Genomic DNA, 27,228 nt, shown 5'->3' on the forward strand with positions numbered 1-27,228 from the left:
GACAGATGTTTCCTGTTCAGACCTTTAAAAGGTGCTAAACTTTTAGTTAATCTTGTTAGGATTGGGAGGGTCTGGAAGAAAAAGATCTAGCTATGCTAATAGAGATTCTTTACAGATGCGAATTTTACCCCACAAAGGACAGTTTTGCGGGGCCATTTCAAGCTGTGGCAAAGAAACATGCTTTGGGCTAAAATATTTATTTTCTTTGACTGTCTTGTAATGCCAGAATCAGTTTGGAAAGTAAGTCACGGTATATGGATTTAAATAAAATCCATCTGATGAGAATTTATAGTTTGTAAGGCATGACTCCCCAGACCCCTTAGATAGGAATTTGGGCAAGATAAAAAAAATCAGAGTTTAGTCCTCAGTTCCTAGAGAAGGGACTTGCCCGGTGGAAAGGTTATGAAATATAAAATATAAAGAACATATAAAATATAAAAAAACATATAAAATATGTTGCTGGCACTACAGGACTGGAATCCAGCCACTTAAGTCCTGGCCTGAGCATGCGAGGGTTCCTGTCTTTTCCTGCTGGCCATAGCTTCAGGAGCGGGCTGTGCAGCTTCATGCGTCAGGCATGTGCTGTTTCCAAACTTGAAGGCCCGCCCTCTCCATGCCTGATACCCCAGGCAGTAGTTCTTGCACTGGCCCATCTGTGGGCTTTGACAAGGACACAGTCTGCTCTTCTGCACATGACGGCCGTCAACACTGAGATACCAAAGATAGCTTTGTGTTCCCCCTTCACCCTTGGACATCCCTCTGGCCCAGGAAGCTAAGACTTTCCACACATCAAGAGACCAAAAGAGACATTGCTTAACTTTTGATTTTTTTCTTTGAAAAAAATTTTGCAAAATATAACATAAAATTTATCATTTTAACTATTTTTAAGTGTACAATTCAGTGGCATTAAGTACATTCACAGTGTTGCACAATCATGACTCTTCCCTTCCAGAACTTTTTCATGATCCCAGAGAGAAACTCTGTCCTCATTTGCTATTGGCTGCTCTGTGTCTCCAAAATTCTTATGAAGTCCTACACCCCAGTACCACAGAATGTAATTGTAACTACTTCCAAGAGGTAAGTAGGTCAAAACAAGGTCATTGGGGTAGGCCTTAATTTCACATGACTGGTACCCTTATAATAACAGAAGATTTGGGCCAGGTGCGGTGGCTTACGCCTGTAATTCCAGCACTTTGGGAGGCCGAGGTGGGCGGATCACTTGAGTCAGGACTTCAAGACCAGCCTGGCCAACATGGTGAGACCCCATCTCTACTAAAAATACAAAAATTGTGGTGGCACATGCCTGTAGTCTCAGCTAGTCGGGAAGCTGAGGCAGAAAAATTGCTTGAACCTGGGAGGCGGAGGTTACAGTGAGCCAAGATCGCACCACTTCACTCCAGCCTGGGCGACAGAGCAAGACTCCGTCTCAAAAACGAATGAATGAATGAATGAATGAATGAATGAATAAATAAATAAATAAATAAATCAACCAGGACATCTGGACACAGCCACGCCAGACACAGAGGAAAGACCATGTGAAGACACAGGGAGAAGACAGCCATCCGCAAGCCAAGGAGAGAGAAATCCAATCTTGCTAGCATCTTGATGTCGAACTTCTGGTCTCCAGAATTCTGAGAAAATGCATTTTACCATTTTAACTATTTTTATTTAACTATTTTTTTAAGCCAGCCAGGTTTTGGCATTTTGTTACAGTAGCCATAGTAAACTAAAACACCATTAAATAATAACTTCCTGTACCCACTGTCTCAAGCCCCTGGTAACCTCTATCGCATAGTCTCTATGAATTTGCCTATTCTAGGCCCATATAAGTGGATTCATACAATATTTGTCCTTTTGTGTCTTGCTGATTTCATGCAGCATGACGTTTTCATGATTTATCCATGTCGTAGCATGCATCAGTACTTATTTCTTTTTTTGTTGTTGTTGAGATGGAGTCTCGCTCTGTCGCCCAGGCTGGAGTGCAGTGGCACGATCTCAGCTCACTGCAACCTCCACCTCCCAGGTTCACACCATTCTCCTGCCTCACCCTCCCGAGTAGCTGGGACTACAGGCACCCGCCTATATTTCCAAATAACATGAAATTGTATGAATATGCGACATTTTGTTTATCCGTTCATCTCTTGATAGACGTTTGGGTAGTTTCCATATTTTGGCTATTGTGAATCATGCTGGGTTAGCTTCTGACTTTCAAAATAAACCAAGATAAGAGCTTAAGAGAAAGAGATACAGGATTTCCAGAGCTGAGTTTATGTTGTAAAAGAGTTTAGAAAATTCGTGATAATGTAAGGTCCTGTTTTCTCTCTCTAGACCGGGGAGAAAATGTGTTCACCTTGCCAGCTGCCGAGACAGAGCTGATTTATGAAGACAGGATAATTATAATGGAGCAAGAGTAATTTATGCAGAGCCAGCTGTGTGGGAGACCCGAGTTTTATTATTACTCAAATTAGTCTCCCCAAGCATTCAGGGATTGGAGTTTTTTAAGATAATTTGCCAGGTAGGAGCTTGGGAAGTGGGGAGTGCTGTTGGTCAGGTTGGAGATGGAATCATAGCAGGGTTGAAATGAGATTTTCTTGCTGTCTTGTGTTCCTGGGTGGGATGGCAGAACTGATTGAGTCAGATTACCATTCTAGGTGGTATTAGCTGATCCGTCCAGTGTAGGATCTATGAAACATCTCAAGCGCTGATATTAGGTTCTACAATAGTGATGTTATCCCCAGGAGCAATTTGGGGAGGTTCAGACTCTTGAAACCAGAGGTTGCATGATCTCTAAACTTAATTTCTAATCTTGTAGCTAATTTGTTAGTCCTGCGAAGGCCAACTAGTCCCCAGACAAAAGTGGGTCTTTTCAGGAAAGGGCTATTATCAATTTTGTTTCAGAGTCAAACCATGAACTGAATTTCTTCCCAAAGTTAGTTTGGCCTATGCCCAGGAATGAACAAGGACAGCTTAAAGGTTAGAAGCAAGATGGTGTCGATTCATTCTGATCTCTTTCACTGTCATACTTTCCTTAGATATAATTTTTGCAAAGGCAGTTTCAATCCCTCCCTTTGAGTTTCATAGCATCTTATTCTTAAGGTGTGGGCTATGCAGATGGGAAATGGCCATCAATCACTCTGGCTTCTTCCTCCTGACAGGGGGCATAGTGGGAGTAGGAGTGGACTCCCAGGTGAGTCAACTTCCAGGTAGAAGCACTTTGTAGTTGTCTGAGTGTTTTGAGCATACTTGCATAGGCTGGGCTGGGAGTCCAAGGGTTTTTGTTGTTGTTGTTGTTGTTGTTTGTCTGTTTGTTTGGTGAGATGGAGTTTTGCTCTTGTTGCTTAGGCTGGAGTGCAATGGTGCAATCTTGGCTCACTGCAACCTCCGCCTCCTTGGTTCAAGCCATTCTCCTGCCTCAGCCTCCCGAGTAGCTGGGATTACAGTCATGCACCAACATGCCTGGCTAATTTTTTATTTTTAGTAAAGACAGGGTTTCTCTATGTTGGTCAGGCTGGTCTTGAACTCTTGACCTCAGGTGATCCACCCACCTCAGCCTCCCAAAGTGCTGGGATTACAGATGTGAGCCACCACACCCAGCCTCCAAGGCTTTTATGACAAAAGTGTTAGTATTCCCATCTATAGTTTTAGCACAGATTTAAGTGGACAGTGTACTGTAAGGTAAATAATGAGTTATAGGATAAGGGGTATAATTCTCAGTTTTAAAAGTAAATATTTGAAAATATTAGTTTGGAGACCTGTAGTCTATAAATAATTTAGGATTAAGTCTAAATTGAAGAAAATAAAATAAAACTCAAATACAACCAACAACAGGTGTACTATAGTTTTGGAACATAATTTTCTCTTTCCAATCCTTATTTTATTAAAACAAATCATAATAGGATTGACTTGTTTGTAAAATAAAATTTAATTTTATTATACTTGGCCTGATTATTTGTATAAAGTGCAGTAAGAATAGTTATTTTTTACATAGGCTTTTAAATTTTGCTTTGATGGAACTCTGTTCCATAAGGAATCTCAGATGAGACTTTTTAAAGCCGAGTCCTGTCATGGGTTTGTAGCCTCAAGTACCTATGAGTTGGGTAAATTCCTCTTCTCTTGAGGTCCCAAGATAACATGGGGCACCTGGGCCTGTTAGAAAGTGACATTCTTTATTTATCACAGGTCAGGAACACTGTATAGTGACTGTGTGGACAAGGTATGAGGCCAGTATTCTCAAGGGGTTTTTTATTGGTTCTACAAGTCAAGTTTGATTCTTTAAAGGAAAGTATGTCATTCTAGTCAGAGTCTTGGTGAAATAACCAGTTTCTCTAATTGTGTTCTGTTGTAAAATAAAACACTTTTATTGTACTTATGTAACTACCCATATTGTCATAAGTAAAGAATGCTCACAAAAGTTTTTAAATTGTGGAGAAATTAGGTAGAGAGAAAAAATGTATGTTCTAAATTATTTTCACAGGAGTATATTTTATTTAATTGTTAAAAGTTGGAAATAGTTCAAAAGAAAAGTTGCTTTTGATCTGAAAAATGAAAAGGGTCAGCAATGTTTTAAGCAAAAAAAAATTTAAAAAGATTACATTCAGTTTTTTATTAGTTCGGTCCATTTAGTCCAATTCTCATTCTGTTTGATATTCATTTAATCATTTGAGTTCTCTATGCAGTCCTAGAAAGGTTTTTTTCCTTACTCTAATGTTACTCTAATCTTTAAATTATCGAAGAAACTTGTACTTAGACACTTTGGTCAGAGTTTTATAGTTGAGTTCTTAAAACCAACTTTTAAAGAGGACCGAAATCAAGACAACAATTTTCGTGAATGACAAAAAGTTTTAGGGAAGCCATGGTCAAAGACACACTTAACAGGAAAAATTTGTCTCAATCATTTAGTGGCACACAAATATTTATACAATAACAAATATTTTCTAGGGGAATTGAAATATATAACATGAGGCATTTCAATATGGACTACTTATAAAATTAGATTACAACACTATAATATAACATAAATCAAAGAAAATTAAACACATTTTTATTTTTATGTTTCCTGTAACGATTTTAATACATTAAATAAAGTCAAATATGTCTTTTTTGGACTTTAGGCGACCTATTTTCATTGTTTTTAACTTAAGTTGAATTTTGGAAGGTTGGTAAATATAAAGATTTAAAAACACTGGAATGTTACAAAATAGGAATTCTAGGTTAACTGTAATCATTTATTTAGCCAAAATGGATAACTCAAAAATTTAAAAGGGAAAAAAAACCTTTATTCTGATGGAGAGGAGACTTGGCTTTCTAAGCAACAAGACCCAGTGAATATAGTTTGAGGCCAGTTTTCTCTCCTCTCTTCCTTCCCCTCCCCTTATTTTTGTAGTTTACTTAAAAGGGAAACAAAAATCTTTCAGTGTCTCTCAATAGTACATAAAAATCTTTTTCAAAAGAAAGAAACAAATGTCATGTATGTATTAGTGCATCTTTAATGCTAAAGCTAGTTTTGATAAAATCCTATAAATTTTCCAGTTTTAGTTTGACCATAAGCTTTGTATAAGCCTTTTATAACCCTTTACAATTTTTTTTATTGCAAAACAATGTTCTAAGAAAACTCTGTTGTGCTTTTATTCAAATGTCCAATTTATGGGAAAACTGAATAACGTCAGTTTAACTTTAGTCAACACATTCACACACAGAATCTTTTACAACGAATTTTTGTGAACCTTCCATAACTTGTTCAAACCTTTAGATTTTGCCTACCCTGCTTAAAACAATCCTTTAAGCCTCTAAACTGAGGCAAGAAATCCACATTCCCAGATCTTTTTATAATCTTTTTTATACCAAAAGTACATTCTGCTTTCCTTACACACCTTGTGTGTAGAACTGTTTATTCACTAGTCTCAAATAAGTGTTACACTGTTAACTCTTAGCAACTTCATTTTTGGTAAAAAACCTGTTGAGTAAGTGATAGTTATATACCAGGTGTGGACACAGGACACCAGAAGCTCTGACTCTTTCCAGTATAGTTAGGGGGCACAGTCAATTTCACATGTCCCAGGCCTTATTTCATTGTAAAGTAGGCAAGTTGTACAGTAAAAGTCATAGTGGCATTTTACGAAGTATTTTATGAAGCATTTAGGAGGCCCAACAACCTTTGAATTGTACAACATTTCTTGTATAAATTCCCTTTCACGAATCTTTTTACAACATACACAGACCATCTATGACATGTTTAGACTTTCTGTCTTGCACTAAACATCTCTCTTTTTAAATAGCCAGTGAACTTACTTTAGGACAAGAATTTACAGACAAGATATTTTCTTATATAAAATCTCTTTTCATTATAACCTTTTTTTTTTTTTGTATATTTAGGGAGCATGGTTAATTCTACATTTCTCTAGGCCTTATCTAGAATTTAATGGCTTCAAGGTAGATAATTTTTGAAAGTCAAAGAAGCAGTTTATGACTTGAAAGCATTTAGTAAACTTAATAGCTGACCTAATTTAGACCAAATATCTAAATTTTGAAGATGTTTCTATTTTACCAATAATCTTTAAAACTGGCTTTATTTCTGAAAGATTGTTAAAGTCATGTGAACTAAAAGGCATTAGTTTTAATTTTCCTGACAAAATATTTAAGTGTTTCTTTAAGTCAATTGATTAGAGCTCTTTTATGTAAATAATACATACATAACACATATAAATACAGACAGAAGATCCAGTAGTTGTAAGATTTTTTTCATTTGCCAGTTCTTTAAAGTTTCTTAATTGGATTACTGGTTTCAGGGTGGAGCCCTTCAAGGGACAGGGTCAGGAAAGCCTATAGTTTTTAGGGGATAATAAGTAGGCAGAGCTGGAAGGGAAGAAACAAATCCCCAAAGTTAAGGGTTCCATTTTTATATTGTATCCCAGAGCCTAAAAAAGAGGGACATGCCATTACACACCAAGGCTAAAACTTCTGCCATAATGTAAAGAAATCGCTGATGCTCCCAAAAGTCACAGAAAAAAAATGTTAGGTAACATAATATCAAACCAACGAAAGTCTTAGATTTTGAGAGAAATTTATCTGCTTCCACCTTACAGGGTTCCATGAGGAAAACAGAGGGGTTTTTTGTTTGTATTTTGTTTTTTCCAGAATGGAAGTTGTTAGAAATTAAGTTTTCTCATGTGGGCATCAAGGATAGCAAGGGGCAAAATGGAGAAATAATTCAGTTGCCTGAGAAGAAAACAAACAAATAAAACTTTTCTTAAAACAACCAAGATCCAAGAAGAGAGAGAGAGAGAGAGAGCCCTTTAAAAAAATAGAGAGAGCGAGTGCTTGGATATCTGTTTTTAATTAAGCTGATTTTAACCATAGCGCTCTTTTAATTTTTTAAAACATTTCTTATTATCAGACTCTAGTCAGGATAGACAATCACTATTTCTGGCTTTTGAACTTTGCCATAGGTAACCTCTTATGTGAAATTGGTAAGACTTTGTTTTGTTTTGTTTTGAGACAGAGTCTCACTCTGTTGCCCAGGCTGGCATGCAGTGGCGCAATCTCAGCTCACTGCAACCTCTGCCTCCCAGGCTCAAGTGATTCTGCCTCAGCCTCCTGAGTAGCTGGGATTACAGGCATAAGCCACCACACCTGGCTAATTTTTGTATTTTTAGTAGAAATGGGGTTTCACTATGTTGGTCAGGCTGGTCTCGAACTCCTGACCTTGTGATCCGCCCGTCTCGGCCTCCCAAAGTGCTGGGATTACAGGCGTGAGTTAGTGCATCTGGCTGAAATTAGTAAGTTTTAAATAAGGTTATTACCTAACCAGGGACACATAAGGTCTCCCAAAGAGGTAGTAAGCAGTTTCGTTTGTTTTCTTTTTTAAAATTAAAATCATTTTGAGTATCTTCCCAAAAGTAGTTCAGAGAAAGGAAAATTCAAGACAGGAAATCAAAAGCTTCCCGTGGCAGGAAAAGAATCAATAAATGTCAAAAAGTTACACAAATGACGAAATAGAAAGGACTCATTCTCTAAGCCAAGAATTGAATCTGAGCCACCTGTCAGAAGACAAAGCCTTGGCTACTGAGCTACAGAAATGAGTGGGGTTTGTTGTTCACTCCAGAAGGAGCCTAGAGGAGTCCATTTCAAGCTTGCAAAGGCTTTTAACTGTTCAAGATGATTTTTAGGGCTAACTATGACAGTAACCCCAAAATTCCAGTCCTCTGGATGGCAGAGACGAAGGTATCCCACATGGTCACATGGTTAAGCTCTGAAGGACATAAAACAAAGAGAAACTTCATCCAGTTTTGATTTCAGGGATCCCCAGTAAAGTTTGTAACTGACCAGCCTGCCAGGCTGACTTGAAAAGCAGGCTTCTAGGGGTTCTATGCTCACATTTTATCTTGTGATAACCCTCTTTACAGAACAACACAGAAAGGCAAGCTCATAGCACAGAGTATACCAGGTTTGTTATACCCCAAGACTAGTCTCACAAATCCTTTGTTTCTATTAATCAAACGTTTCCAGAGGAGACAAACAGTGATGTTTACCATTTACACTGAAAAACACACACATACACATGCAGAGAGAGAGAGAGAAGGATACCAGAAATTGGCTAGTAAGACATTCTTACCCTTTTTGCCAGCATACTAGATTTCCAGGTTCCCTTTCTCTGCAGCTTCCGGAAGAACAAAGGGGCTTTTGATTACCTTGTTCCCTGTTTCTTAGTTCTAGAGGTCAAGCCACTTTACAAAAAAAAAAAAAAAAATTCACCCTTTTCTGTTTTATGGAACCCTAGGCAAAAATTCTTAATTTTGCAAGATGCTGCTCAGCAGGCTGTGGGGAACCAAATTAACATTTTCTATCCCAGTAAAAGACACATAACACAGTACACACAACAAAATATACATAATAAATACATTAAAATAAATACACTACACAAAACAGGCAAAATACACATAACAAAACAGACACTAGTCACTTCATTCAGCACCCAACATCGATCTGGCAAGGCTCAAACTTTCTCCTGTTGGTCCTTGTCTGCAATTCATTCACAGGGAGGAGAGATAACCTCCGGCCAGTGACCCAATGCCGTCTTTAGGGAGCACAGAACAGACAGCCTCCCTGAGTTAGGCCTGCTGGACGTCCATCAGCAATTCCTTCAGGGTTCCCCTCTGCACATAAAAACACACATAGGCACAGGGTAAGATGACCTTCACGACACAGATTCTAGACTCAGTCTCAAACCAAGAGTGTTCCTTCAAACACGTCTCCTATTCTGCATCCAATGAGATACCCCATAATGGGGCTACAGACAGACACCCCGAGAGGCTACCATGAGTCAGCAGCACCTCCAGAGAGGCCAACAAAGCAGGAGAAGGAAGGGGCTGTTGGCAGCATCTAGAACATTCACCAAATCAGACACCCCACCGTGAACTACAGACAGACACCCGCAATGGGGCTACAGACAGACACCCTGTGACAGGCTACAGTTATGGGATGTTTCCCCAGAATTATTTTTCCATTACAGTTAAATCCATGTTCATTGGGTCAGCAGTGTCCCGCTAGTAGAGGCCGGTTCCAGAGTCAGCCCCCAGTTCAAGAGAACTAGGCACCTGCTTGGACCGGCCTCTGGATCCATCACTGGAGGGGAGCTACCAAACCATGGGGAGCGACAGGGGCAATCCCAAATGAGCCCCCAAAATTGTAACTGCCAAATGAGTTCACCTTGCCCACTGCCCAGAACCGATGTATCAAGACAGGAGAAATGTAATGGAGAAGGTAATTCACACAGAGCCTGCTGTGCAGGAGACCAGAGTTTTATTGATATGCAAATCAGTCTCCCTGAGCATTCCAGGATGAGAGTTTTTAAAGATAATTTGGTGGGTAGGAGCTTAGGAGGTGGGGAGTGCTGATTGGTCAGGTTGCAGATGGAATCGAAGTGAGCTTTCCTTACTGTCTTCTGTTCCTGGGTGCGATGGCAGAGCTGGTTCAGATTACAGGTCTGGCTGATGTTAGTTTATCCAGCCAGTGTAGAGTCTACAAAATATCTCAAGCAGTGATCTTAGACTTGACAATAATGATGTTATCCCCAAGAACAATTTGGGGAGGTTCAGACTCTAGGAGCCAGAGGTTACATGACCCCTAAACCGTAATTTCTCATCTTGTAACTAATTTGTTTGTCCTACAAAGACAGACTGGTCCCCAGACAAAAAGGGGGTCTTTTCAGGAAAAGGCCATTATCTATTTTGTTTCAAGTCAAGCCATGAACTGAATTCCTTCCCAAAGTTAGGCCTATGCCCAAGAATGAACAGGGCAGCTTAACGGTTATAAACAAGATGGAGTCAATTAGGTCTGATCACTTTCACTGTCATAATTTCCTTAGTTATAATTTTTGTCAAAGCTCTTTCAAGTGTGTCAGAGGAGACCTGCTGCCTGTTGCATCAGCCTCCTGTGTGCAACCTTGACTGGGGGCAGCAGAACCCCCCAGATAGGTGGATATCCAAGCATGGGGGAAATAAGTGCCCCATGTCCATGGAGACCTCCCAGGGTTCCCTGAGCCACCAGGACTTGAGTAGGGGTGCCTGGGTGGGGGCCAGGTTGCAGGGATTAGGACAGGTTTGTAGAGTTCGGGTGATCCTGGGAGGGATCAGGGAGCAGCCAAATGCCTTCCCTGGTGACAGGAGTGAGCCCCTTCCTCTAATCAGAGGGACCAAGTCATACAGGCCAAGACATTAGCAGCTGTGTGTGAGAGCGGCCAGGATTTTTTCAGGGTACCTCCTCAGGGGTCTGTGGGGAGGAACTTCCCAAAGGACCATGGGCATCAAAGGTGTGGCTTATCTAATTCAGATGGAGAAGCAAGGCTGAGGTTCAAGTTCAAAGAAGGATAGCCAGAAATGTGAAAGTCCTTGATATTTACAAAGGCTATTTCTTTCTTCTAGCCCTGATTCAAACTCCTTTCTGCCTATTATCAAAAGAAAGAACAAACTTGCATAATTTAAACAAATTTAAAAATAGGTTCCCTTTTGACTAAGAGAGATTAAAAAAAAAAAAAATTAGTTCTCTCTGCCTGGAACAGATATGAGGGAAATGTCAGTGGATGGAAATTGCAATGAGCTCCTATGGAATTCTGGGAGATTTGGACATGGACCCCGGAGCGATGCTGACATTTATTCATTATTCTGCACCATGGTTTTCTTATCCGTAAAGCAGGAAATGGGGACAGATGTTCCTCACGGCCCCTACGTGGTTCTGTATGGGGAACTTTTTTCGTGGGTGTGGATTTTTTTTTTTCTTTTTGAGACAGGGTCTTACTGTCACCCATGCTGGAGGTCAGTGGCATAATCATGCCTCACTGTAGCCTCGACCTCCTGGTAAGTGATCCTCCTGCCTCAGCCTCCTGTGTAGCTGGGACCACAGGCATGCAACACCATGCCCAACTAGTTATTTTTATTTTTATTTTTGTAGAGATGGGGTCTCCCTATGCTGCCCAGGCTGGTCTCAAACTCTTGGGCTCGAGTGATCTTCCTGCCTTGGCCTCCCAAAGTACTGTGATTACAGGCTCGAGCTACGGCACCCAGTCCTGTGTGGGGAACTTTTTAATAAATATGCTCTAATACAGTTATTCTCCAGGTACATCACCTGGGAACTTAGAAAGGTAAATTCTCAGAATTCCCCCCCCCCAACTTACTGAGTGAGAAACTCTATGATTTAATAAGCCCTCTGGGGAATTCTAGTATATTCTGAAGTTTTATAGCCACTGCTTTAATAGAAATGAAGTTTGAGTCACAAAATTTGTGGAATAGGGCCTCACCACTTTACTGCTAGGCAGATAACAAGGAGTAAATAATACTTATTTCCAAAAAAATCAAAGAACATTGGAAAGAATACATTAGACACATTAACTTCAGTACCAGAGTAAGTTTTCACAAACAATTTATAAATGTGTAACATTTTCCGTTTAAGTCAATAATAATTATTTTGAATTACATTTTATTTTGTAGAGGCAGACTCTCACTATGTTGCTCAGGCTGGTGTCAAACTCCTGGGCTCAGGCGATGCTCCTGCCTTGGCCTCGGAAAGTGCTGGGATTACAGGAGAGAGCCACTGTGTTTGACCAAATATTTTTTTAAAGGACCAGCAGCACAGTTAACTAGACATCCCTTTCTGATTAAATGTGCAATACACAAAAGGCTTTCATAAATAGTCATATAATAATTTGCTTATAGAGCTCTATGCAAATTATTTTTCAAAGTTATGTCATTGAGTTTTTTAGGGGGATAACTCATGAAAACCAAATGGATTAAGTACACGGGTTCTATAGTTAGTCACAACGTTGTAAGAGTAAACTTTTTTTTTTAAAGGCAAGTAGATAATTTGAGGTTGTGTACAGACGTGCTCCCAGGCTAATAGTTTTCTTTTTCTTTTTTTTTTTTTTTGAGACGGAGTCTCACTCCATCACTCAGGCTGAAGTGCAATGGCAGGAGCTTGTCTCACTGCAACCTCTGCCTCCCGGGTTCAAGTGATTCTCCTGCCCCAGCCTCCCGAGTAGCTGGATTTGCAGGTGCATGCCACCATGCCCAGCTAATTTTCTTGTATGTTTAGTAGACACGGGGTTTTGCTATGTTGGCCAGGCTGGTCTTGAACTCCTGATCTCAAGTGATCTGCCCACCTCAGCCTCCCAAAGTGCTGGGATTACAGGCGTGAGCCACTGCGCCTGGCTGGAAACAACTATATTTTAAAAGATGTAGAAGATTCAAGTGGTACCAACAATGCTTACTTTTTCCAGAAAAACATATGTGGGATTTGAGCTTTGGAAGGTGGCTCTAGTGTGTTGTAGGTGGTGGGCACCTCCAGCTCCCCTGCTCTTGCAACTCCAGTTTCTCGATGGGCCTCACTTCCTGCTGCTCCCTGTGGGAAAATCCTCCAGTTTTATCATCAGTCAGTTTCCTATTTTTTTTTTTTTTAAGTCTTGCTCTGTCACCCAGGCTGGAGTGCAGTGGCGCGATCTTGGGTCACTGCAACCTCTGCCTCCCGGGTTCAAGCGATTCTCCTGCCTCAGCCTCCCGTGTAGCTGGGATTACAGGCGTGTGCCATTACACCCAGCTAATTTTTGTATTTTTAGTAGAGACGGGGTTTCACCATGTTGGCCAGGCTAGCCTTGAACTCCTGATCTCAAGTGATGTATCCACCTCAGCCTCCCAAAGGGCTGAAATTGCAGGTGTGAGCCACTGCACGCAGCCAGTTCCCTATTTTTATCAGTGCACGTTACCATTTATCTACTCAATTCCTCACCCATATGCAAGGCTGCCCTTTTCTGAAGGGTGCTAGTGGCGAATCCATTGAAAACTCCACTGATTGTGTTCCCCTAGGGCCTCTTCAAGATGGAAAGATTCAGGTGGGACACAGTGGCTCATGCCTGTAATCTCAGCACTTTGGGAGGCCAAGGTGGGCGGATCACCTGAGGTCAGGAGTTCAGGACCAGCCTGGCCAACATGACGAAACCCCATCTCTACTAAAAATACAAAAATTAGCCAGGGTAGTGGCTTGTGCCTGTAATCCCAGCTACTCAGGAGGCTGAGGGAGGAGAATCGCTTGAACTCAGGAGACAGAGGTTGCGGTGAGCTGAGATCGCGCCACTGTATTCCAGCCTGAGTGACAGAGTGAGACTATCTAAAAAAAAAGAGAGATTCTACAGTGAGCACAAAGGTGAAAGTCACCTTGAATGCTTTTACCAATGGAGTGTGGATGAACTAATTCAGAGCAGTGCAGGCCCCTGCTGCCGGAAACTCAAAGTTCCTAAGCAGTGTGGAAAACGCTCAGGCTACTGGGAGGCAGCTGCCTTGTCAGGGTGGCCAATGGTTTCCCCGTTGCCAAATCGGACAGTTAACTCCTGTCTGACTGGACGTCTGCAGATCCCTGCCTCCTCTGTAACGCTCTTTACCCCTGACCCAGGGATCCAGGACGCCCTACTCTAGGATCATTTCCTCTGCCTCATTCATCACTCAGACTCCTTCATTTGTTCCTACTCTTCTCCCTCCTCTGAGTGCTGCAGAGCCCGGGTTTCCATCCTCAGACCTCTGCTGTGCCTGCTCTCTGTCCCAAAAAATCACTGCCAGCATCCGCAAATAAAAATCCAGCCCTCCTATTCATAGTAACATCGAATTTCAGATCAACAACAAAGAGTTTTATGGCAGAAGTATGTCCCAAATATTGCATGGCCCCAAATATTTACTTAGTTAAAAGTCAAAATTGCACAAGACATACTTATGCTAAAGAGCCTTCACTATTGGAGTCCAAATGTCACTGTGCATGCTGGGTTTCATTGGCCAAGCCTATGATGATTTCACACAGTTTCGTGGTGATACCGTCTATGGTGACTCCTCCAAAAATGTTTATCTCTAGCCTAGATCTCTCTCCTGAACAGCAGGCTCCTGCTGCCTCCGGCCCATCGCCACTCAGGTAATGAAAAGGTGTCTCAACCCAAACATGTGAAAAACAACACTCATTGTTCCCCCAATTCCTTGCCATACTAACAGGTAGTCTTGTCCCCGCAGCTGCGCACCCACGAGCCTTGCACTCAGCCTTGACTCTGTTCTTCTCACACCCCACGTCCAATCTGCCAGGAGGTCCTTGGTCCTCCTGGGCTACCCTAATAGTGCCTCTTGCTGGTCACTGCAACCACCTCCCATTCCTTTCCCTGCATTGTCTTGTGCCTCACATGGTTTTTTTCTCAACATGCCAGCCAGAGTGACTCTTTTAAAACATGTATCGTGCCATGTCACTTTTCAGCCCATCGCCCTGCAGTGGGTCCCCATGTTACTTGGCATAACAGCCCAAGGTCCTTGCTCTATCCTGCAAAGCCCCTGTGACCCTGTGGTCTCTGGAACCCTAACTCCTCCTCTCTTCCTCCAGACCACTCCCTCTTCCGCAGCCTCCTGGTGCTCCCACCAGCCAGCATGCTTCTGCTGCACAGCCGTGGCCCTGGCTGCTTCCTTCCTCGCGGAATGCTCTTGGCTCAGGTGTGCATCATGGAGATAGCTCCTGCCTGCCCCCAAATCGCTGCTCAAACCTCACCTTAGTGAGGCCGGCGCTGACCTCATCACCGACCTATTCACATTCCAAACTGCTCACCTCCCAGGACTCCTCCCCAACTCTACTTTATCATTCTTCCCTAAATATCAATGTCTAACTTATTAGGCAATTTTTTTTATTATAATTGTCCTTTGTTTTCAGTCTCTTCTCAATAGAAAGGAAAGCTCCACAATGCCCAGAGTCTGTTGGGTTCCCTGAAGAATGCCAGGCTCCCAGAAGAGGGCCTGCCTCCCAGCAGGCACATGTGTGTGGAATGAATGAATGAATGAGTGATGAATGAGGCTTGTGCAAACTAAGCTGCTTGCAGGAAACACCTGCTCCTTCCTGGGCACTGGCTGAAATCGTTTGTAGAATTTAACCTTTGACTCTTCTCCCCACCTGCCTCCTCAGTGCCTCACAGTCAAATGCAAGTGGAAGAGGGGTTGCCCTGTACCTCCAGCTAGGTGGGACTCCCCAGGAAAGAGTGACTTCTCACCACTGAGCCACCTCAGCCTTTTCCAGAGACAAGCCTTCTCTAGGCCAGTCATCAGTGTCACAGCTACTTCTTCTTGGGATTTGTGGCTCTATATTCACAGGTAAGAGGCCACGGCACCCACGGGGAACCACAGGCACCAACAGAATACACTGAAATCAATCTTGCTGCGACTGGGACTACAAGCATGGTTACTTGGCTCACCGCAGGTATTTTCGTTCTTTCTTTTTTGTTTATTTATTTTTTTGAGACAGGGTCTTGCTCTGTCCGCCAGGCTGGAGTGCAGTGCTGTGATCTCGGCTCACTGCAACCTCCTCCCAGGTTCAAGCAATTCCCCTGCCTCAGCCTCCCAGGTAGCTGGAACTATAGGTGCACAGCACCGCGCCCTGCTAATTTTTTTGTATTTTTAGCAGAGATGGGGTTTTGCTATGTTGGCCAGGCTGGTCTCGAACTCCTGACCTCAAGTGATCCACCCACCTCAGATTCCCAAAGTGCTGGGATTACAGGCATGAGCCCCTGTGCCTGACCGTTATAGGTATTTTCTTAAGTTGTCAGTTTGAGTTCTAGAGGATCCTGGGAATGTCATGTTTTAGGGGATGAAATAAGAGAGGAAATTATCAAGATTGCTTGCTAAAATGACTTGTGCATCTGGACAAAAAAGAAAATGCAAGGGAGACAAACCCCTAAATCTACTTAGTGAGAAGGTGGAGTAGGGAAGGGGACATGGTGCCCGAGGCAACAGGCTTTACAGTCTAACTTCCCTGGTGTTAGGTCCAGCTCTACTTACCCTTGTGGGAATCCTTGGCCTCTCTGAGAACTTCTTAGGGTTAGGGCCTAACTGTCCTGGAGTTAGGTCCAGTTCTGCTTCCCCTTGAAGGAAGTTCTCAGCCCCTCTGAGCCTCAGTTTCCTCTTCCTTAAAACAGGGATGCTATATCAAAGAATAGCTTTGTGAAACACAAAAACAAATGAAATACGCATGCAATGTACTTAGCATATGTTTTCATTTGTTCTTCCGGGAACAGGGTGAGTATACAATAAACTGCAGAGACTCTCATTCTTTGGGATTTAATTCTTTGGGATTTAAGCCGGCTGCTGGGTTTCTGTGTTGTTTTTCAGCTTTATTGAGGCATAATTGACAAATAAAAATTTGATATATGAATACATTGTAAAGTGCTTACCAAAACCAACTTAATTAATACATCCATCACCTCACATAATTCCTATTTTTGTGGTGAGAATGTGTAAGATCTACTCTCAGCAAATTTCAAGCATAGAATGCATTATTAACTGTAGTCACCATGCTGTACATTAGGTCTTCAGAACTTATTTTTTAACTAAGTTTATACACTTAGACAAACATCTCATTTCCTAGATGCTGAGTTCTAAGAAAACAATATAACAATTTTCCCAAGGGAAAAAAAAAGAAATTCAGGCCAGGTGTGGTGGCTCATGCCTGTAATTCTAGCACTTTGGGAGGTAAAGGTGGGGGGATCGATTGAGCCCAGGAGTTTGAGACCAGCCTGGGAAAAATAGCAATATCTTGTCTCTACAAAACAAAACAACAACAACAACAACTAGAAAAAGTAGCCAGGTGTGGTTAGCTGGGCATGGTGGCGCGTGCCTGTAGTCCCAACTACTTGGGAGGCTGAGGTGGGAGGATTGCTTGAACTCGGGTTTGAGACTACGGTGAGCCTTCATCTCAAAAAAAAAAAAAAAAAAAAAAAAAGACAAAGAAAGAAACTCATTTTCCTTAAGAGTTTGCTTTTGCCTTAATGAATGTTACTTAATGTTGTGAATGTTTAGAAATCAAGTAGGAGCTTCTGTATGAAACCTCTGCTCAGCCAAGATACCTTACTGTTCCCACAAAGATACTACAGGATCAGGCTGTAATCTCAAAGCAACGCTTCAGCCAGTGTTCCTTTTAGACAAGTTATATTCATATAGGATGTGACCTCTTTCTAGAATAAAACTGAATTATGTAAGTAGTTCTTGGCAATGTTTATCAAGCCGATCTTCAAAGGGTTAGTATCAAGTAGCAGAGGCTTGATAGAATATATTTTTTGCTGTTAAAAAGAATACTAAATTGTATGACATATTGTTATAATAAGGAAAGGTGTCAAAACAGACACAGGTGAAAAAAAAAACCAGAATAATCGCAAAGGTTGTCTCAACAAATGCAAACTATTATAGTGTATGCCAATCATATCACATAGGCCAGGCTTACCTATGACAGTGTTCCTGAAGCCCTTTTCAGAAACCAAAGCTAGAATCCATTTCATTCCTGGGTAACCTGAAAAAAGATATTTTAAAATTAGTATGGGACTGGGAGAGACTAAAATCTGTTGTTTTGGAGGGAGATCTAGAGTTTTCTCTTGGACAACAGATGGAGAAATTGGAGTGAATATTTTTTCTTTTTAGCTTTTTTATTGAAATCACATGAATACAAAAAAGGGCACAGACCATAAGTGTACACATATCAATGAATTTCCCTAAAGTGCACACAGCCATGTAATGACGACCCCAAACAAGAAGGAGAACATTACCAGCACCTCCGAAGCCCCCTTCCTACCCCTCCCACTCCCTACCCCACCTGCATCTCCAAAGGTAACCACAAAGACTTGTAACATTATCTTGACACATAGACTCATTGTCCCCAGTTTTAAACTTATCTTGGAATCATAGAGTGGTAATTTTTGGTGTCTGGCTTCATGGGGTCCAAATTATATTTGTGATATATTTTCATGTTGTTGCATTTAGCTGAGTTTTATTCATTTTCATTGCTGAGTGGTATCTTATAGCTTAAGTATGCCACAATTTATTTACTTGTTCTAGTTTTTATGAATATCAGTTTGTTTGCAGTTGTTTGCACTCTGTCACCCAGGCTGGAGTGCAGTGGCATGATCTCAGCTTACCACAACCTCTGCCATCTGGGTTCAAGTGATTCTTCTGCCTCAGCCTCCCGTGTGGCTGGGATTACAGGTGTGTGCCATGATACCGAGCTAATTTTTTTGTATTTTTAGTAGAGATGGGTTTTTGCCATGTTGACCAGGCTGGTCTTGTACTTTTGACCTCAAGTGATCTGCCCGCTTTGGCCTCCCAAAGTGCTGTGATGACAGGCGTCAGCCATAATGCCCGGCCCAGTGCTGTTTTTAATGGTATGTGCTTAAATGCGTAAGTTCCAGGTCACAGGTATGCGTATCTTCACTTTAGGAGAACCTGTTCCGTGACTTTCCCATACAAGTTGCATTGCTTTCCTTGGCTCCAGCAGTGTGAACTCCCATTGCTTCACATTGCTGCCAACAGCAGGTATATTTCATCTTTTGTATTTGAACATTTCTGATGGATGTGTTCAAGTGACGTTGACCATCTTTTCAAATGTTTGCTGGTGGCTGGGTGCTGTGGCTCACATCTGTCATCCCAGCACTTTGGGAGGCCAAGGTGGGTGGATCACTTGAGGTTAGGAGTTCACAACCAGCCTGGCCAACATGGTGAAACCCCATCTCTACTCAAAATACAAAAATTAGCCAGATGTGGTGGCGAGCACCTGTAATCCCAGCCGCTTGGGAGACTGAGGCAGGAGAATTGCTTGAAGCTAGGAGGTGGAGGTTGCAGTGAGCCAAGATCACACCACTGCACTCCTGCCCGGGTGACAGGGCAAGACTCCGTCTCCAAGAAAGAAGAAAAAGAAAGAAAGAAGGAAAGAAAAGGAAGGAAGGAGGGAAAGAAGGAATGGAGGGAGGGAGGGAAGGAAGGAAGGAAGGAAGGACGGAAGGAAGGACGGAAGGAAGGAAGGAAGGAAGGAAATAAGATAGATAAAACTAACACTTAGAAAGTCCTTAAACTTCACATGTAAGGTACAAAAATTAAAATTGGTATTCATCAAAATTGTAAAATTTTCAAAACATTTTTCAGGCATTAGCAAAGTGGTGATGAGTATTGATACATTCAGTAGTGCACGTAATTAGTCACAAAACCCTCTTCTTCTGGGACTTCATCTTAGAAATTTGGCCAAAAGAAGAAAAGTGTGTGTGTTGTCGTGGTGGTATACTATAGAGGTAAAGTATATGATCTTCTGAGTTAGGCACACTGGACTTGAAATCCAGCCTCTGATATTTACTAGCTAACCTGGAGGAAGTGACAAAACAAAGCTGAGCTTCAGGTCCTCATTTATAAAACAGAAAAAAAATATATCTGACACAAAGTTCTTAGTGCGCATTACATAGAAGCAAGTGCCACTGAAGAATGAGCCACAGTAGGTGAAGACTGGCCATGCACAATATCCCACAGGAGGGCAATTAAGAAAAATACTACATGCTAAGTAGGTAGAATACTTGAAAAATATCAAGAAGATAATTAGGACAATTCTGATAAGTAAATGTGTTTAGGTTGTGCTAGGTAAAAATATGGTAACAGTTTTATATATCCACTATGGTTATAGCTAAATAAAGTATGCATGCATATAAAGAAAGACTAAAAAAGAATGTGATAAAGAAAAAGGAGAAAGTTGATTTTATGGAGACTTAAAACTTTTTCTTAAATGTATGTATAATATATAAAAACCAAGAATAAAAGTGATATCTAAGAGAAACTCATTTGAGTTACAGGAGTGGAAACAGAATGTCCCAACTGCCCCTGGTAAAAGGTGACACAGTGGGGTGCAGTGGCTCACACCTGTAATCCCAGCCATTTGGGAGGCCAAGGCAGCAGGATCACTTCAGCCCAGGAGTTCAAGACATGACTGGACAACATGGTGATACTTCATCTCTACAAAACAATTTAAAAATTAGCTAGGTATGTTGGCTCATATTTGTAGTCCCACCTACTTAGGAGGCTGAGGAGGGACGATTGCTTGAGCCGAGGAAATTAAGGTGGCAGTGAGCCATGATTGTGCCACTGCACTCCAGCCTGGGCAGCAGAGAGAGGCCCTGTCTCAAAAAAAAAAAAAAAGACTCAAGTGATAATGTTCACTCATTCAATTAACATTTATTGGACTCTTGTTCCAGATCTTTGAAAACAAGTATCTTGCCCTCACAAACTAGTAGGGAATAAACATAAAAATCAGTTAAATTCCATTGTGTGAAATGCAGTAAAAGAGATTAATACAAGGTAACCCTGTCTTTGACAGGAGCTGGGCTGATGGCTTCCTGGAGGGGATGGTAAGCTAGTTTTTTTTTTTTTTTTTTTTGTTTGTTTGTTTGTTTGAGACGGATTCTTGCTCTGCCACCCAGGCTGGAGTGCAGTGGCCGGATCTCAGCTCACTGCAAGCTCCGCCTCCCGGGTTTACGCCATTCTCCTGCCTCAGCCTCCCGAGTAGCTGGGACTACAGGTGCCTGCCTCGTCGCCCGGATAGTTTTTTGTATTTTAAGTAGAGACAGGGTTTCACCGTATTAGCCAGGATGGTCTCGATCTCCTGACCTCGTGATCCGCCGGTCTCGGCCTCCCAAAGTGCTGGGATTACAGGCTTGAGCCACCGCGCCCGGCCCCGGTAAGCTAGTCTTAAAGGCTATGGGAGGTTAGCCAGCTGATGAGGGGTGAGGTAAGGGTGGTTCTTGGAAAAGTATGTGCTGTGATTTGAACGTTCCCACAAAATTCATGTTGACATTTAACTGGCAAGGTAACAGAACTAGAAAGTGGGACCTTGAAGAAGTGATTAGGTCATGAGGGCTATGGTCTCACAAATGGATTAATGTTGTTTTCAGGGGAGTGGGTTTGCTATCACGGGAGTGGGATACTGATAAAAGGATAAGTTTGGTCTTCATTTTCTCTCTGTCTCTCGTGCATGCTTCCTCACAATGTGATGCCATCTGCCACAGGTTTACTCTCCCAGATACAATGCCATGCTCTTGGACTTCTCAGTCTCTAGAACTGTCAGCCAAGTAAACATCTGTTCTTTATAAATGATCCAGTCTGTAGTAACCGGTTATAGCAGTAGAAAACAGACTCAGGCAGTATGGAAAGAGATAAGAGATAAAACGAGAGAGAGAGAGAGAGCCGGATCATGAAACATCTTGCATGTCACTCTAAGGAATTTGACTTTTTTGCTGAAATAAAAAGTAGAAGAGGTTTCTTTGAAGTCATTCAAGAGTAGAAGGGCCCTGTACTAACCCAGGAGCAGTGGTGAGGAGAGGAGAGGACTGTGGAGAAATATCTTGGAGAAGAGCATTAACAGGATGCTTTGGGGGCTGTGAGGGAAGAGAAATAATAGGATGCTTTAAGGGTTGGTTGGGGGAAGAGAAGCAAGAGGAACAGGGAAGAATAGAAGATAACTTCAAAGTCATCAGTTGCACCAAAGTGTGGAACTAGAAAATTTGGAAATTAGACTCCAGAGAACTGGCCAAATTGGGACCAAAAGATTTGTTTTTTGGACTTGCTCAATTTGAGCTTCCTTTAGGACAGATAAATGAAGATATTTACCAGGTTATTGGAAAACTGTCTGAGGTTTAGGAAAAACATGCCAACTGGAAATCTAGATCTGAAAGTTATCTGTATATTAACAGATGGGGTAAAGGGAGGAGGAAAGAGTGGTCATTTTTTGAGGTTCTACATAATTTCTGGTGCTTCACACATTCTGTCTCATTTGAACATCACAACTAGACCCATGAATTTTGTGTATAAGGAAGGTGAGTCTCCAAAAGCTTAAGAATTAGGACTCTTTGTTGCAAGTGACAAAGCTAGCTTAATGCTAGAATTTATTAAAAGAATACGGGGGACTCTCAGGGTACCCGAATTCAGAGAGGAGAGCGGCATGTTCTCATTTTTGTTTTGCAAAACTCACTTTTGCAAAGGCTGTGGGTGAGAAGCAGACTGGAGGGGGCAAGAGCAGAGACACGGAGGCCAGCTGGGATCCTTTTCTTTTCTGCTGCCTCTCTTGCAAATCAATCTTGAAGCTAAGTTTCATTGAACTAGACATAGCTTTGGCTTTAAACCAAGATAAAATGAGCGATCATGGAGAAAAGATCTCCTATAACTTCTGCCAACTTTTGTCTGATAGTTGCCTAATTTCAGTGCTATTTTGGGGGGGTAAAACGGACTCTCTCTATATAAACTCAAAATGCATGTACTACAGATGGACTTTTAATGACACTTCGCAGGATGATCATGAGTTTAAGTAGAAATTCTTTTTTTACTCTTTCATGTTGATAGACTTTTGTTTCAGCCTTGCCTTTGGATCTGAAATCCTAGGAAATTTAGTAGAAAGAATTCTGAGGTGAGAATCATTAAACACTGAGTCTGCTTCAGTGCTGCTTCCTGTTACTTGTGTCACCCTGGTCAAGCAAACCCAGCCTCCCTGGCTCTGATGCATCCTCTGTTAAACAAGGGATTTGGATTGACCCAAGTACTTCTCAAACTTTAGTGAATCTTCTGCGGATGTTGTTAAAATGCAGTATGTGATTCACCAGGCCTGGGGTGGGGCCCGAGACTCTGCATTTCCAACAAACTTCCAGGTGATACTGATGCTGCTGGCTCAGGATCACACTCCAATTAGGCCACCCTCCAAGATGCCATCATGCTGTAAGCTATAACAGCTACCAAATAAAGAAAAGCATTATGTCAACAATGGGTAACAATAAATATTTATTTTAGAAAACAAATATAACTTTTTCTTTTTTTGAAACAGGGTCTTCCTTTGTCACCCAGGCTGGAGTGCAGTGGCATGAACACAGCTCACTGCAGCCTCGACCTCCAGGACTTAGGTGATCCTCCTGCCTCAGTCCCCCAAGTAGCTGGGACTATAGGCATGTACCACCATGGTTGGCTAATTTTTGTGTTTTTTTGTAAAGACAGGGTTTTGCCATGTTGCCCAGGCTGGTACAAATATAGCTTTACTTTTCTGTTTGTAAAAGTAATGCATGCTTATGAAAATTGTTCTTAAAAAAATCACATACCATGCAATGACAGGAAGAATCATCCCAAGTTAAATACTGCTTGAACTAATGTGCTGTCTTGTCACTTGGCTATGAAGAATACAAGTGCTAGGTTTCAGTATTGGCAACTTATTACCTTGTCTTTTAAAATTGGATCATGAAACTGGTATCCTTTTCAATTTGCTGCCAATCAATTATGCATTAATTGATTTGAATTCAGTTCATTCTGTTGTGGTAGATTTGCTTCTGCATGCTATGATTTCAAGTTGCTCATTGCCTGCATTCAGGACAGGGTAGTTTTTGGGGTCATCTCAGCCAGGCTGAATTGACCTGAAGATGTCTCTAAGAGTAAAAAGCTAAGTAAATATCAAGAACAATTTTTAGCATAAAATTCAGTATTAAGATTCATTGAGATCTAATCAATAGAACAGAAGGTTCTGTAAATGCACCCATCTTATGGGAATGACTTAGGTCATAACCATTGTTGGTAAAGGAGGAAATTTTTCTTAGTTCCTCTGCACTTTCCCCAATCATATTAATGTTACACGTCTTTGATTGTACTTGAAATGATTGTAATAATAACGAGAGCCTTAAGAGTTTGTTGGTCATAAAAACATATGACATTTTAAAAACTTGATTGGATGTTTGACATATATAACTATTAAATATAAGATTATAGATCCCAAATATCAAATTAACTTTAGCATTTACAATTTTCTTTTGTCTCCTCTAAGCAGCCACAATTTCCAGTGTAGCACATAATGAGGTAGTCATAGTTGCAAATCTGTATCTGCATATTTTATAACTTGAGAACATTTTTAAACTCAGTATATAGGTTTGTGTGGATATTGTATCAATGTTCACAAAACAAGGCAAATGGAAATAAAGCAAAAATATTGTTAATGTGTAATAACATTGTGCTAACAGAATGGGCAATTTGAAACAATGCCATTAGTGACTCCACTATCTAGCACAACAGTTATACATAGTGTGTAAGTTCACATTTCAGATAAGCGATATCCATCATTTTAAATACCAAAACTTAGGTTTAAAGAAGTTTCTGAGATATGCAGAATTCTGCCTGTCAGTAGGCTTTGAGAATCTGTTACTCCTCAGGACTCAACATGTCATAAGCATCACTGATTATTTTTTATGTCTGTTCTAAACTGCAGAAACAGTTTCAGAAACGCTGGGTTATTTGGATTTGAGTCCTAATCTTATTACTGTAAAAGTCACACATGTTCATCCATCGTAGAAAGTTCTCCAAAGTGCAATCACATATAAAGAAGCAGATAAAAATCATCCTCAATCTCACTCTCCAGAAGTAATGATTATTAATAGTTTCATGATCTTTTATCACACTGCATTAAGTTTCCCAGAGCTGCTATCACAAATTACCACAAACTGTGTGACTTAAAACAACAGAAATTTGTTCTTTTACGGTTCAGGAGACCAGGAATCTAAAATTAAGGCATCAGCAGGGTTGGGTCCTTCTGGAGGCTCTCAGAGAGCCTGTTTCATGCATCTCTCCTGGTTTCTGGTGTTTGCCAGCAACCTTTGGCTTGTAGACACATCATTCCTGTCTCTGCCTCTGCCATCACATGGTCTTATCCTATGTGTGTGTCTTTCTCTATCCTCTCCTCTTTTTATAAGGACACCAGGTATTATCTATAGCCCATCCTAATCCAGAATGACTTCATCTCAGCTGATTAACATCTGCAAAGATTCTGTTTCCAAATAAATTCATATTGTGAGGTTCTGGGTGAACATGAATTTGTGGGGGACATTTATTCAACCCACTACACACACTGTAATATAGACTTACAGAATCATGAAAAGGGGACCATACTTTATATATAGCTTAGTTCCCTTTACACTTAGGATACCATAAATTTCCCTAGGTCTTTCAAAAATAGAATTTTAAATTTTTGTAGGGTGTTTCATCATATGAATGTTACATCATTTCCATAGCTAACCTGCTGCTTCAAACACTCAGATGGTTTCCAGACTTTACTCTTATAAATGGCTCTGATGAATATACATGTTCCCAAATCTTTGAATTTATCTCTGCTTATGTCCTTGGTATAAATTATTCTGAGTCGAATTATTGGATTAAGGGGTATGAACATTTTAAAGGCTCATGAAAAATCTTGTTTAATTGAATTCCAGAAATTCTATCAATTTGCCATCACCAGCAGAAGAACCCATGGCATTCTCTCCACTGCACATTCTAGCTTTTTGAGTGTTGGACAAGTGACTAGGCAAAGAAATAACATCCTTACTTTGTGACTTGTATTTTTAATGTAAGGTTGCGTCTTTGTTTACTGACCATTTACATATCTTTTTTAAGTTACCAGTTTATGATTTGTAACTCCTTTTCAATTTATTTCTTCTCTCTCCAACTACCAGTATTTATTTCTTACCATCTCACTGATGAGTATACTGTCCACCCCCACCCCTTTTAGAGTCCACTGTTACCTGAGAAACTATGTGGATGTATCCTCCCTCTCCTTTTCCCATCCTCGAATCACTTCTGAACCTTGTACAAATGTCAATCATTGCCTCCACTGGGTCTTAATTGTTTACGTTTCGCTTTCCCTTCTAAGACTTTGAGCACTTTGGAGCAATGCCCATGTCTTATCTGTGTTTTTGTATCTTCAGCAACTAGCATGGATGCTCAATAAACATTCATTGAACTGAGTTGTTAGGTTGTGACCTGGAAATATTCACGATTCCTTGTATAGATAGAAATAGCTAAATAAGGGTATATAAGGATAGACTCTAAATGGCACTCAATAGTGTGCATAGGGCTGGGCGTGGTGGCTCCTGCCTGTAATCACAGCACTTTGGGAGGCAGAGGCAGATCTCCTGAGGTCAGGAGTTAGAGACCAGCCTGGCCAACATGGTGAAACCTCGTCTCAACTAAAAATACAAAAAATTAGCTGGGTGTGGTGGTGCATGCCTGTAATCCCAGCTACTTGGGAGGCTGCGTCACCAGAACTGTTTGAACACAGGAAGTGGAGGTTGCAGTGAGCTGAGATCACATCATTGCACTCCAGCCTGGGCAACAGAGCAAGACTCTGTCTCAAAAAAAAAAAAAAAAACAAAAAAAAAAAAACAAAAAAACAACAACAACAAAAAAAAACAAAGCATAGGATTTAATCCATGAATTTTGTATTTCTATGCTAAATTTTTAGAAAGAGTAAATTTTTTCTCCCATATTTCTCAGCTGTATCTGAGATAATTGAGGCTGAGTAACATTGTCTAGACAGGAAAGTGTTAGTGATAACAAGCACAATAATAATTGTAATAATGGAATGAGGATGTTAAAGTACTGAGATCAGGATAAAAGTTACAATTGTCCAGATTTTAAATTTCCTATCATTTCCACTGAAATCACTGACTGTACTTATAATATTAGCAGGAATTTATGCAATTTGTAGGTTTTGAAATAAATTACCATTCAGAATTCAACTGTGAAAAAGTGTAACTCTACTTGAAAAATCCTTTGAAAACTCAAGTTTCCACCAAACCTAGAAGCACATGTGTGGTAAAACATAGTTTGAAAAGTTATGAGAGGCCGGGCGTGGTGGCTCAAGCCTGTAATCCCAGCACTTTGGGAGGCCGAGACCGGCGGATCACGAGGTCAGGAGATCGAGACCATCCTGGCTAACATGGTGAAACCCCCTCTCTACTAAAAATACAAAAAAATTAGCCGGGCGAGGTGGTGGGCCCCTGTGGTCCCAGCTACTCGGGAGGCTGAGGCAGGAGAATGGCGTGAACCCGGGAGGCAGAGCTTGCAGTGAGCTGAGATCCGG

At 41.2% G+C, this 27,228-nt stretch overlaps 1 protein-coding gene and 1 long non-coding RNA gene across 2 annotated transcripts in view; one reads left to right on the plus strand and one right to left on the minus strand.

Moving 5' to 3' along the window:
• AGPAT4 (1-acylglycerol-3-phosphate O-acyltransferase 4) overlaps nucleotides 1–27,228 on the plus strand; it is a 173,432-nt gene that overhangs the window by 1,761 nt on the left and 144,443 nt on the right. Inside the window, exon 2 of the mRNA XM_017869563.1 lies at nucleotides 953–1,077. The gene's annotated coding sequence lies outside the window, so the exon portion shown is untranslated. The remainder of the gene's footprint in view (nucleotides 1–952; nucleotides 1,078–27,228) is intronic.
• The window catches only part of LOC108527989 (uncharacterized), a 24,212-nt gene continuing 4,678 nt past the window's right edge, over nucleotides 7,695–27,228 (minus strand). Inside the window, exons 2-3 of the long non-coding RNA XR_001885007.1 lie at nucleotides 17,770–17,835; nucleotides 7,695–9,152 (exon numbers count right to left, since the gene is read on the minus strand). This is a non-coding gene — a long non-coding RNA (uncharacterized LOC108527989). The remainder of the gene's footprint in view (nucleotides 9,153–17,769; nucleotides 17,836–27,228) is intronic.

This window comes from Rhinopithecus bieti, unplaced genomic scaffold, assembly GCF_001698545.2.
Source record: "Rhinopithecus bieti isolate Rb0 unplaced genomic scaffold, ASM169854v2 scaffold_3948, whole genome shotgun sequence".
In the NCBI taxonomy this organism is placed as follows: domain Eukaryota; kingdom Metazoa; phylum Chordata; class Mammalia; order Primates; family Cercopithecidae; genus Rhinopithecus; species Rhinopithecus bieti.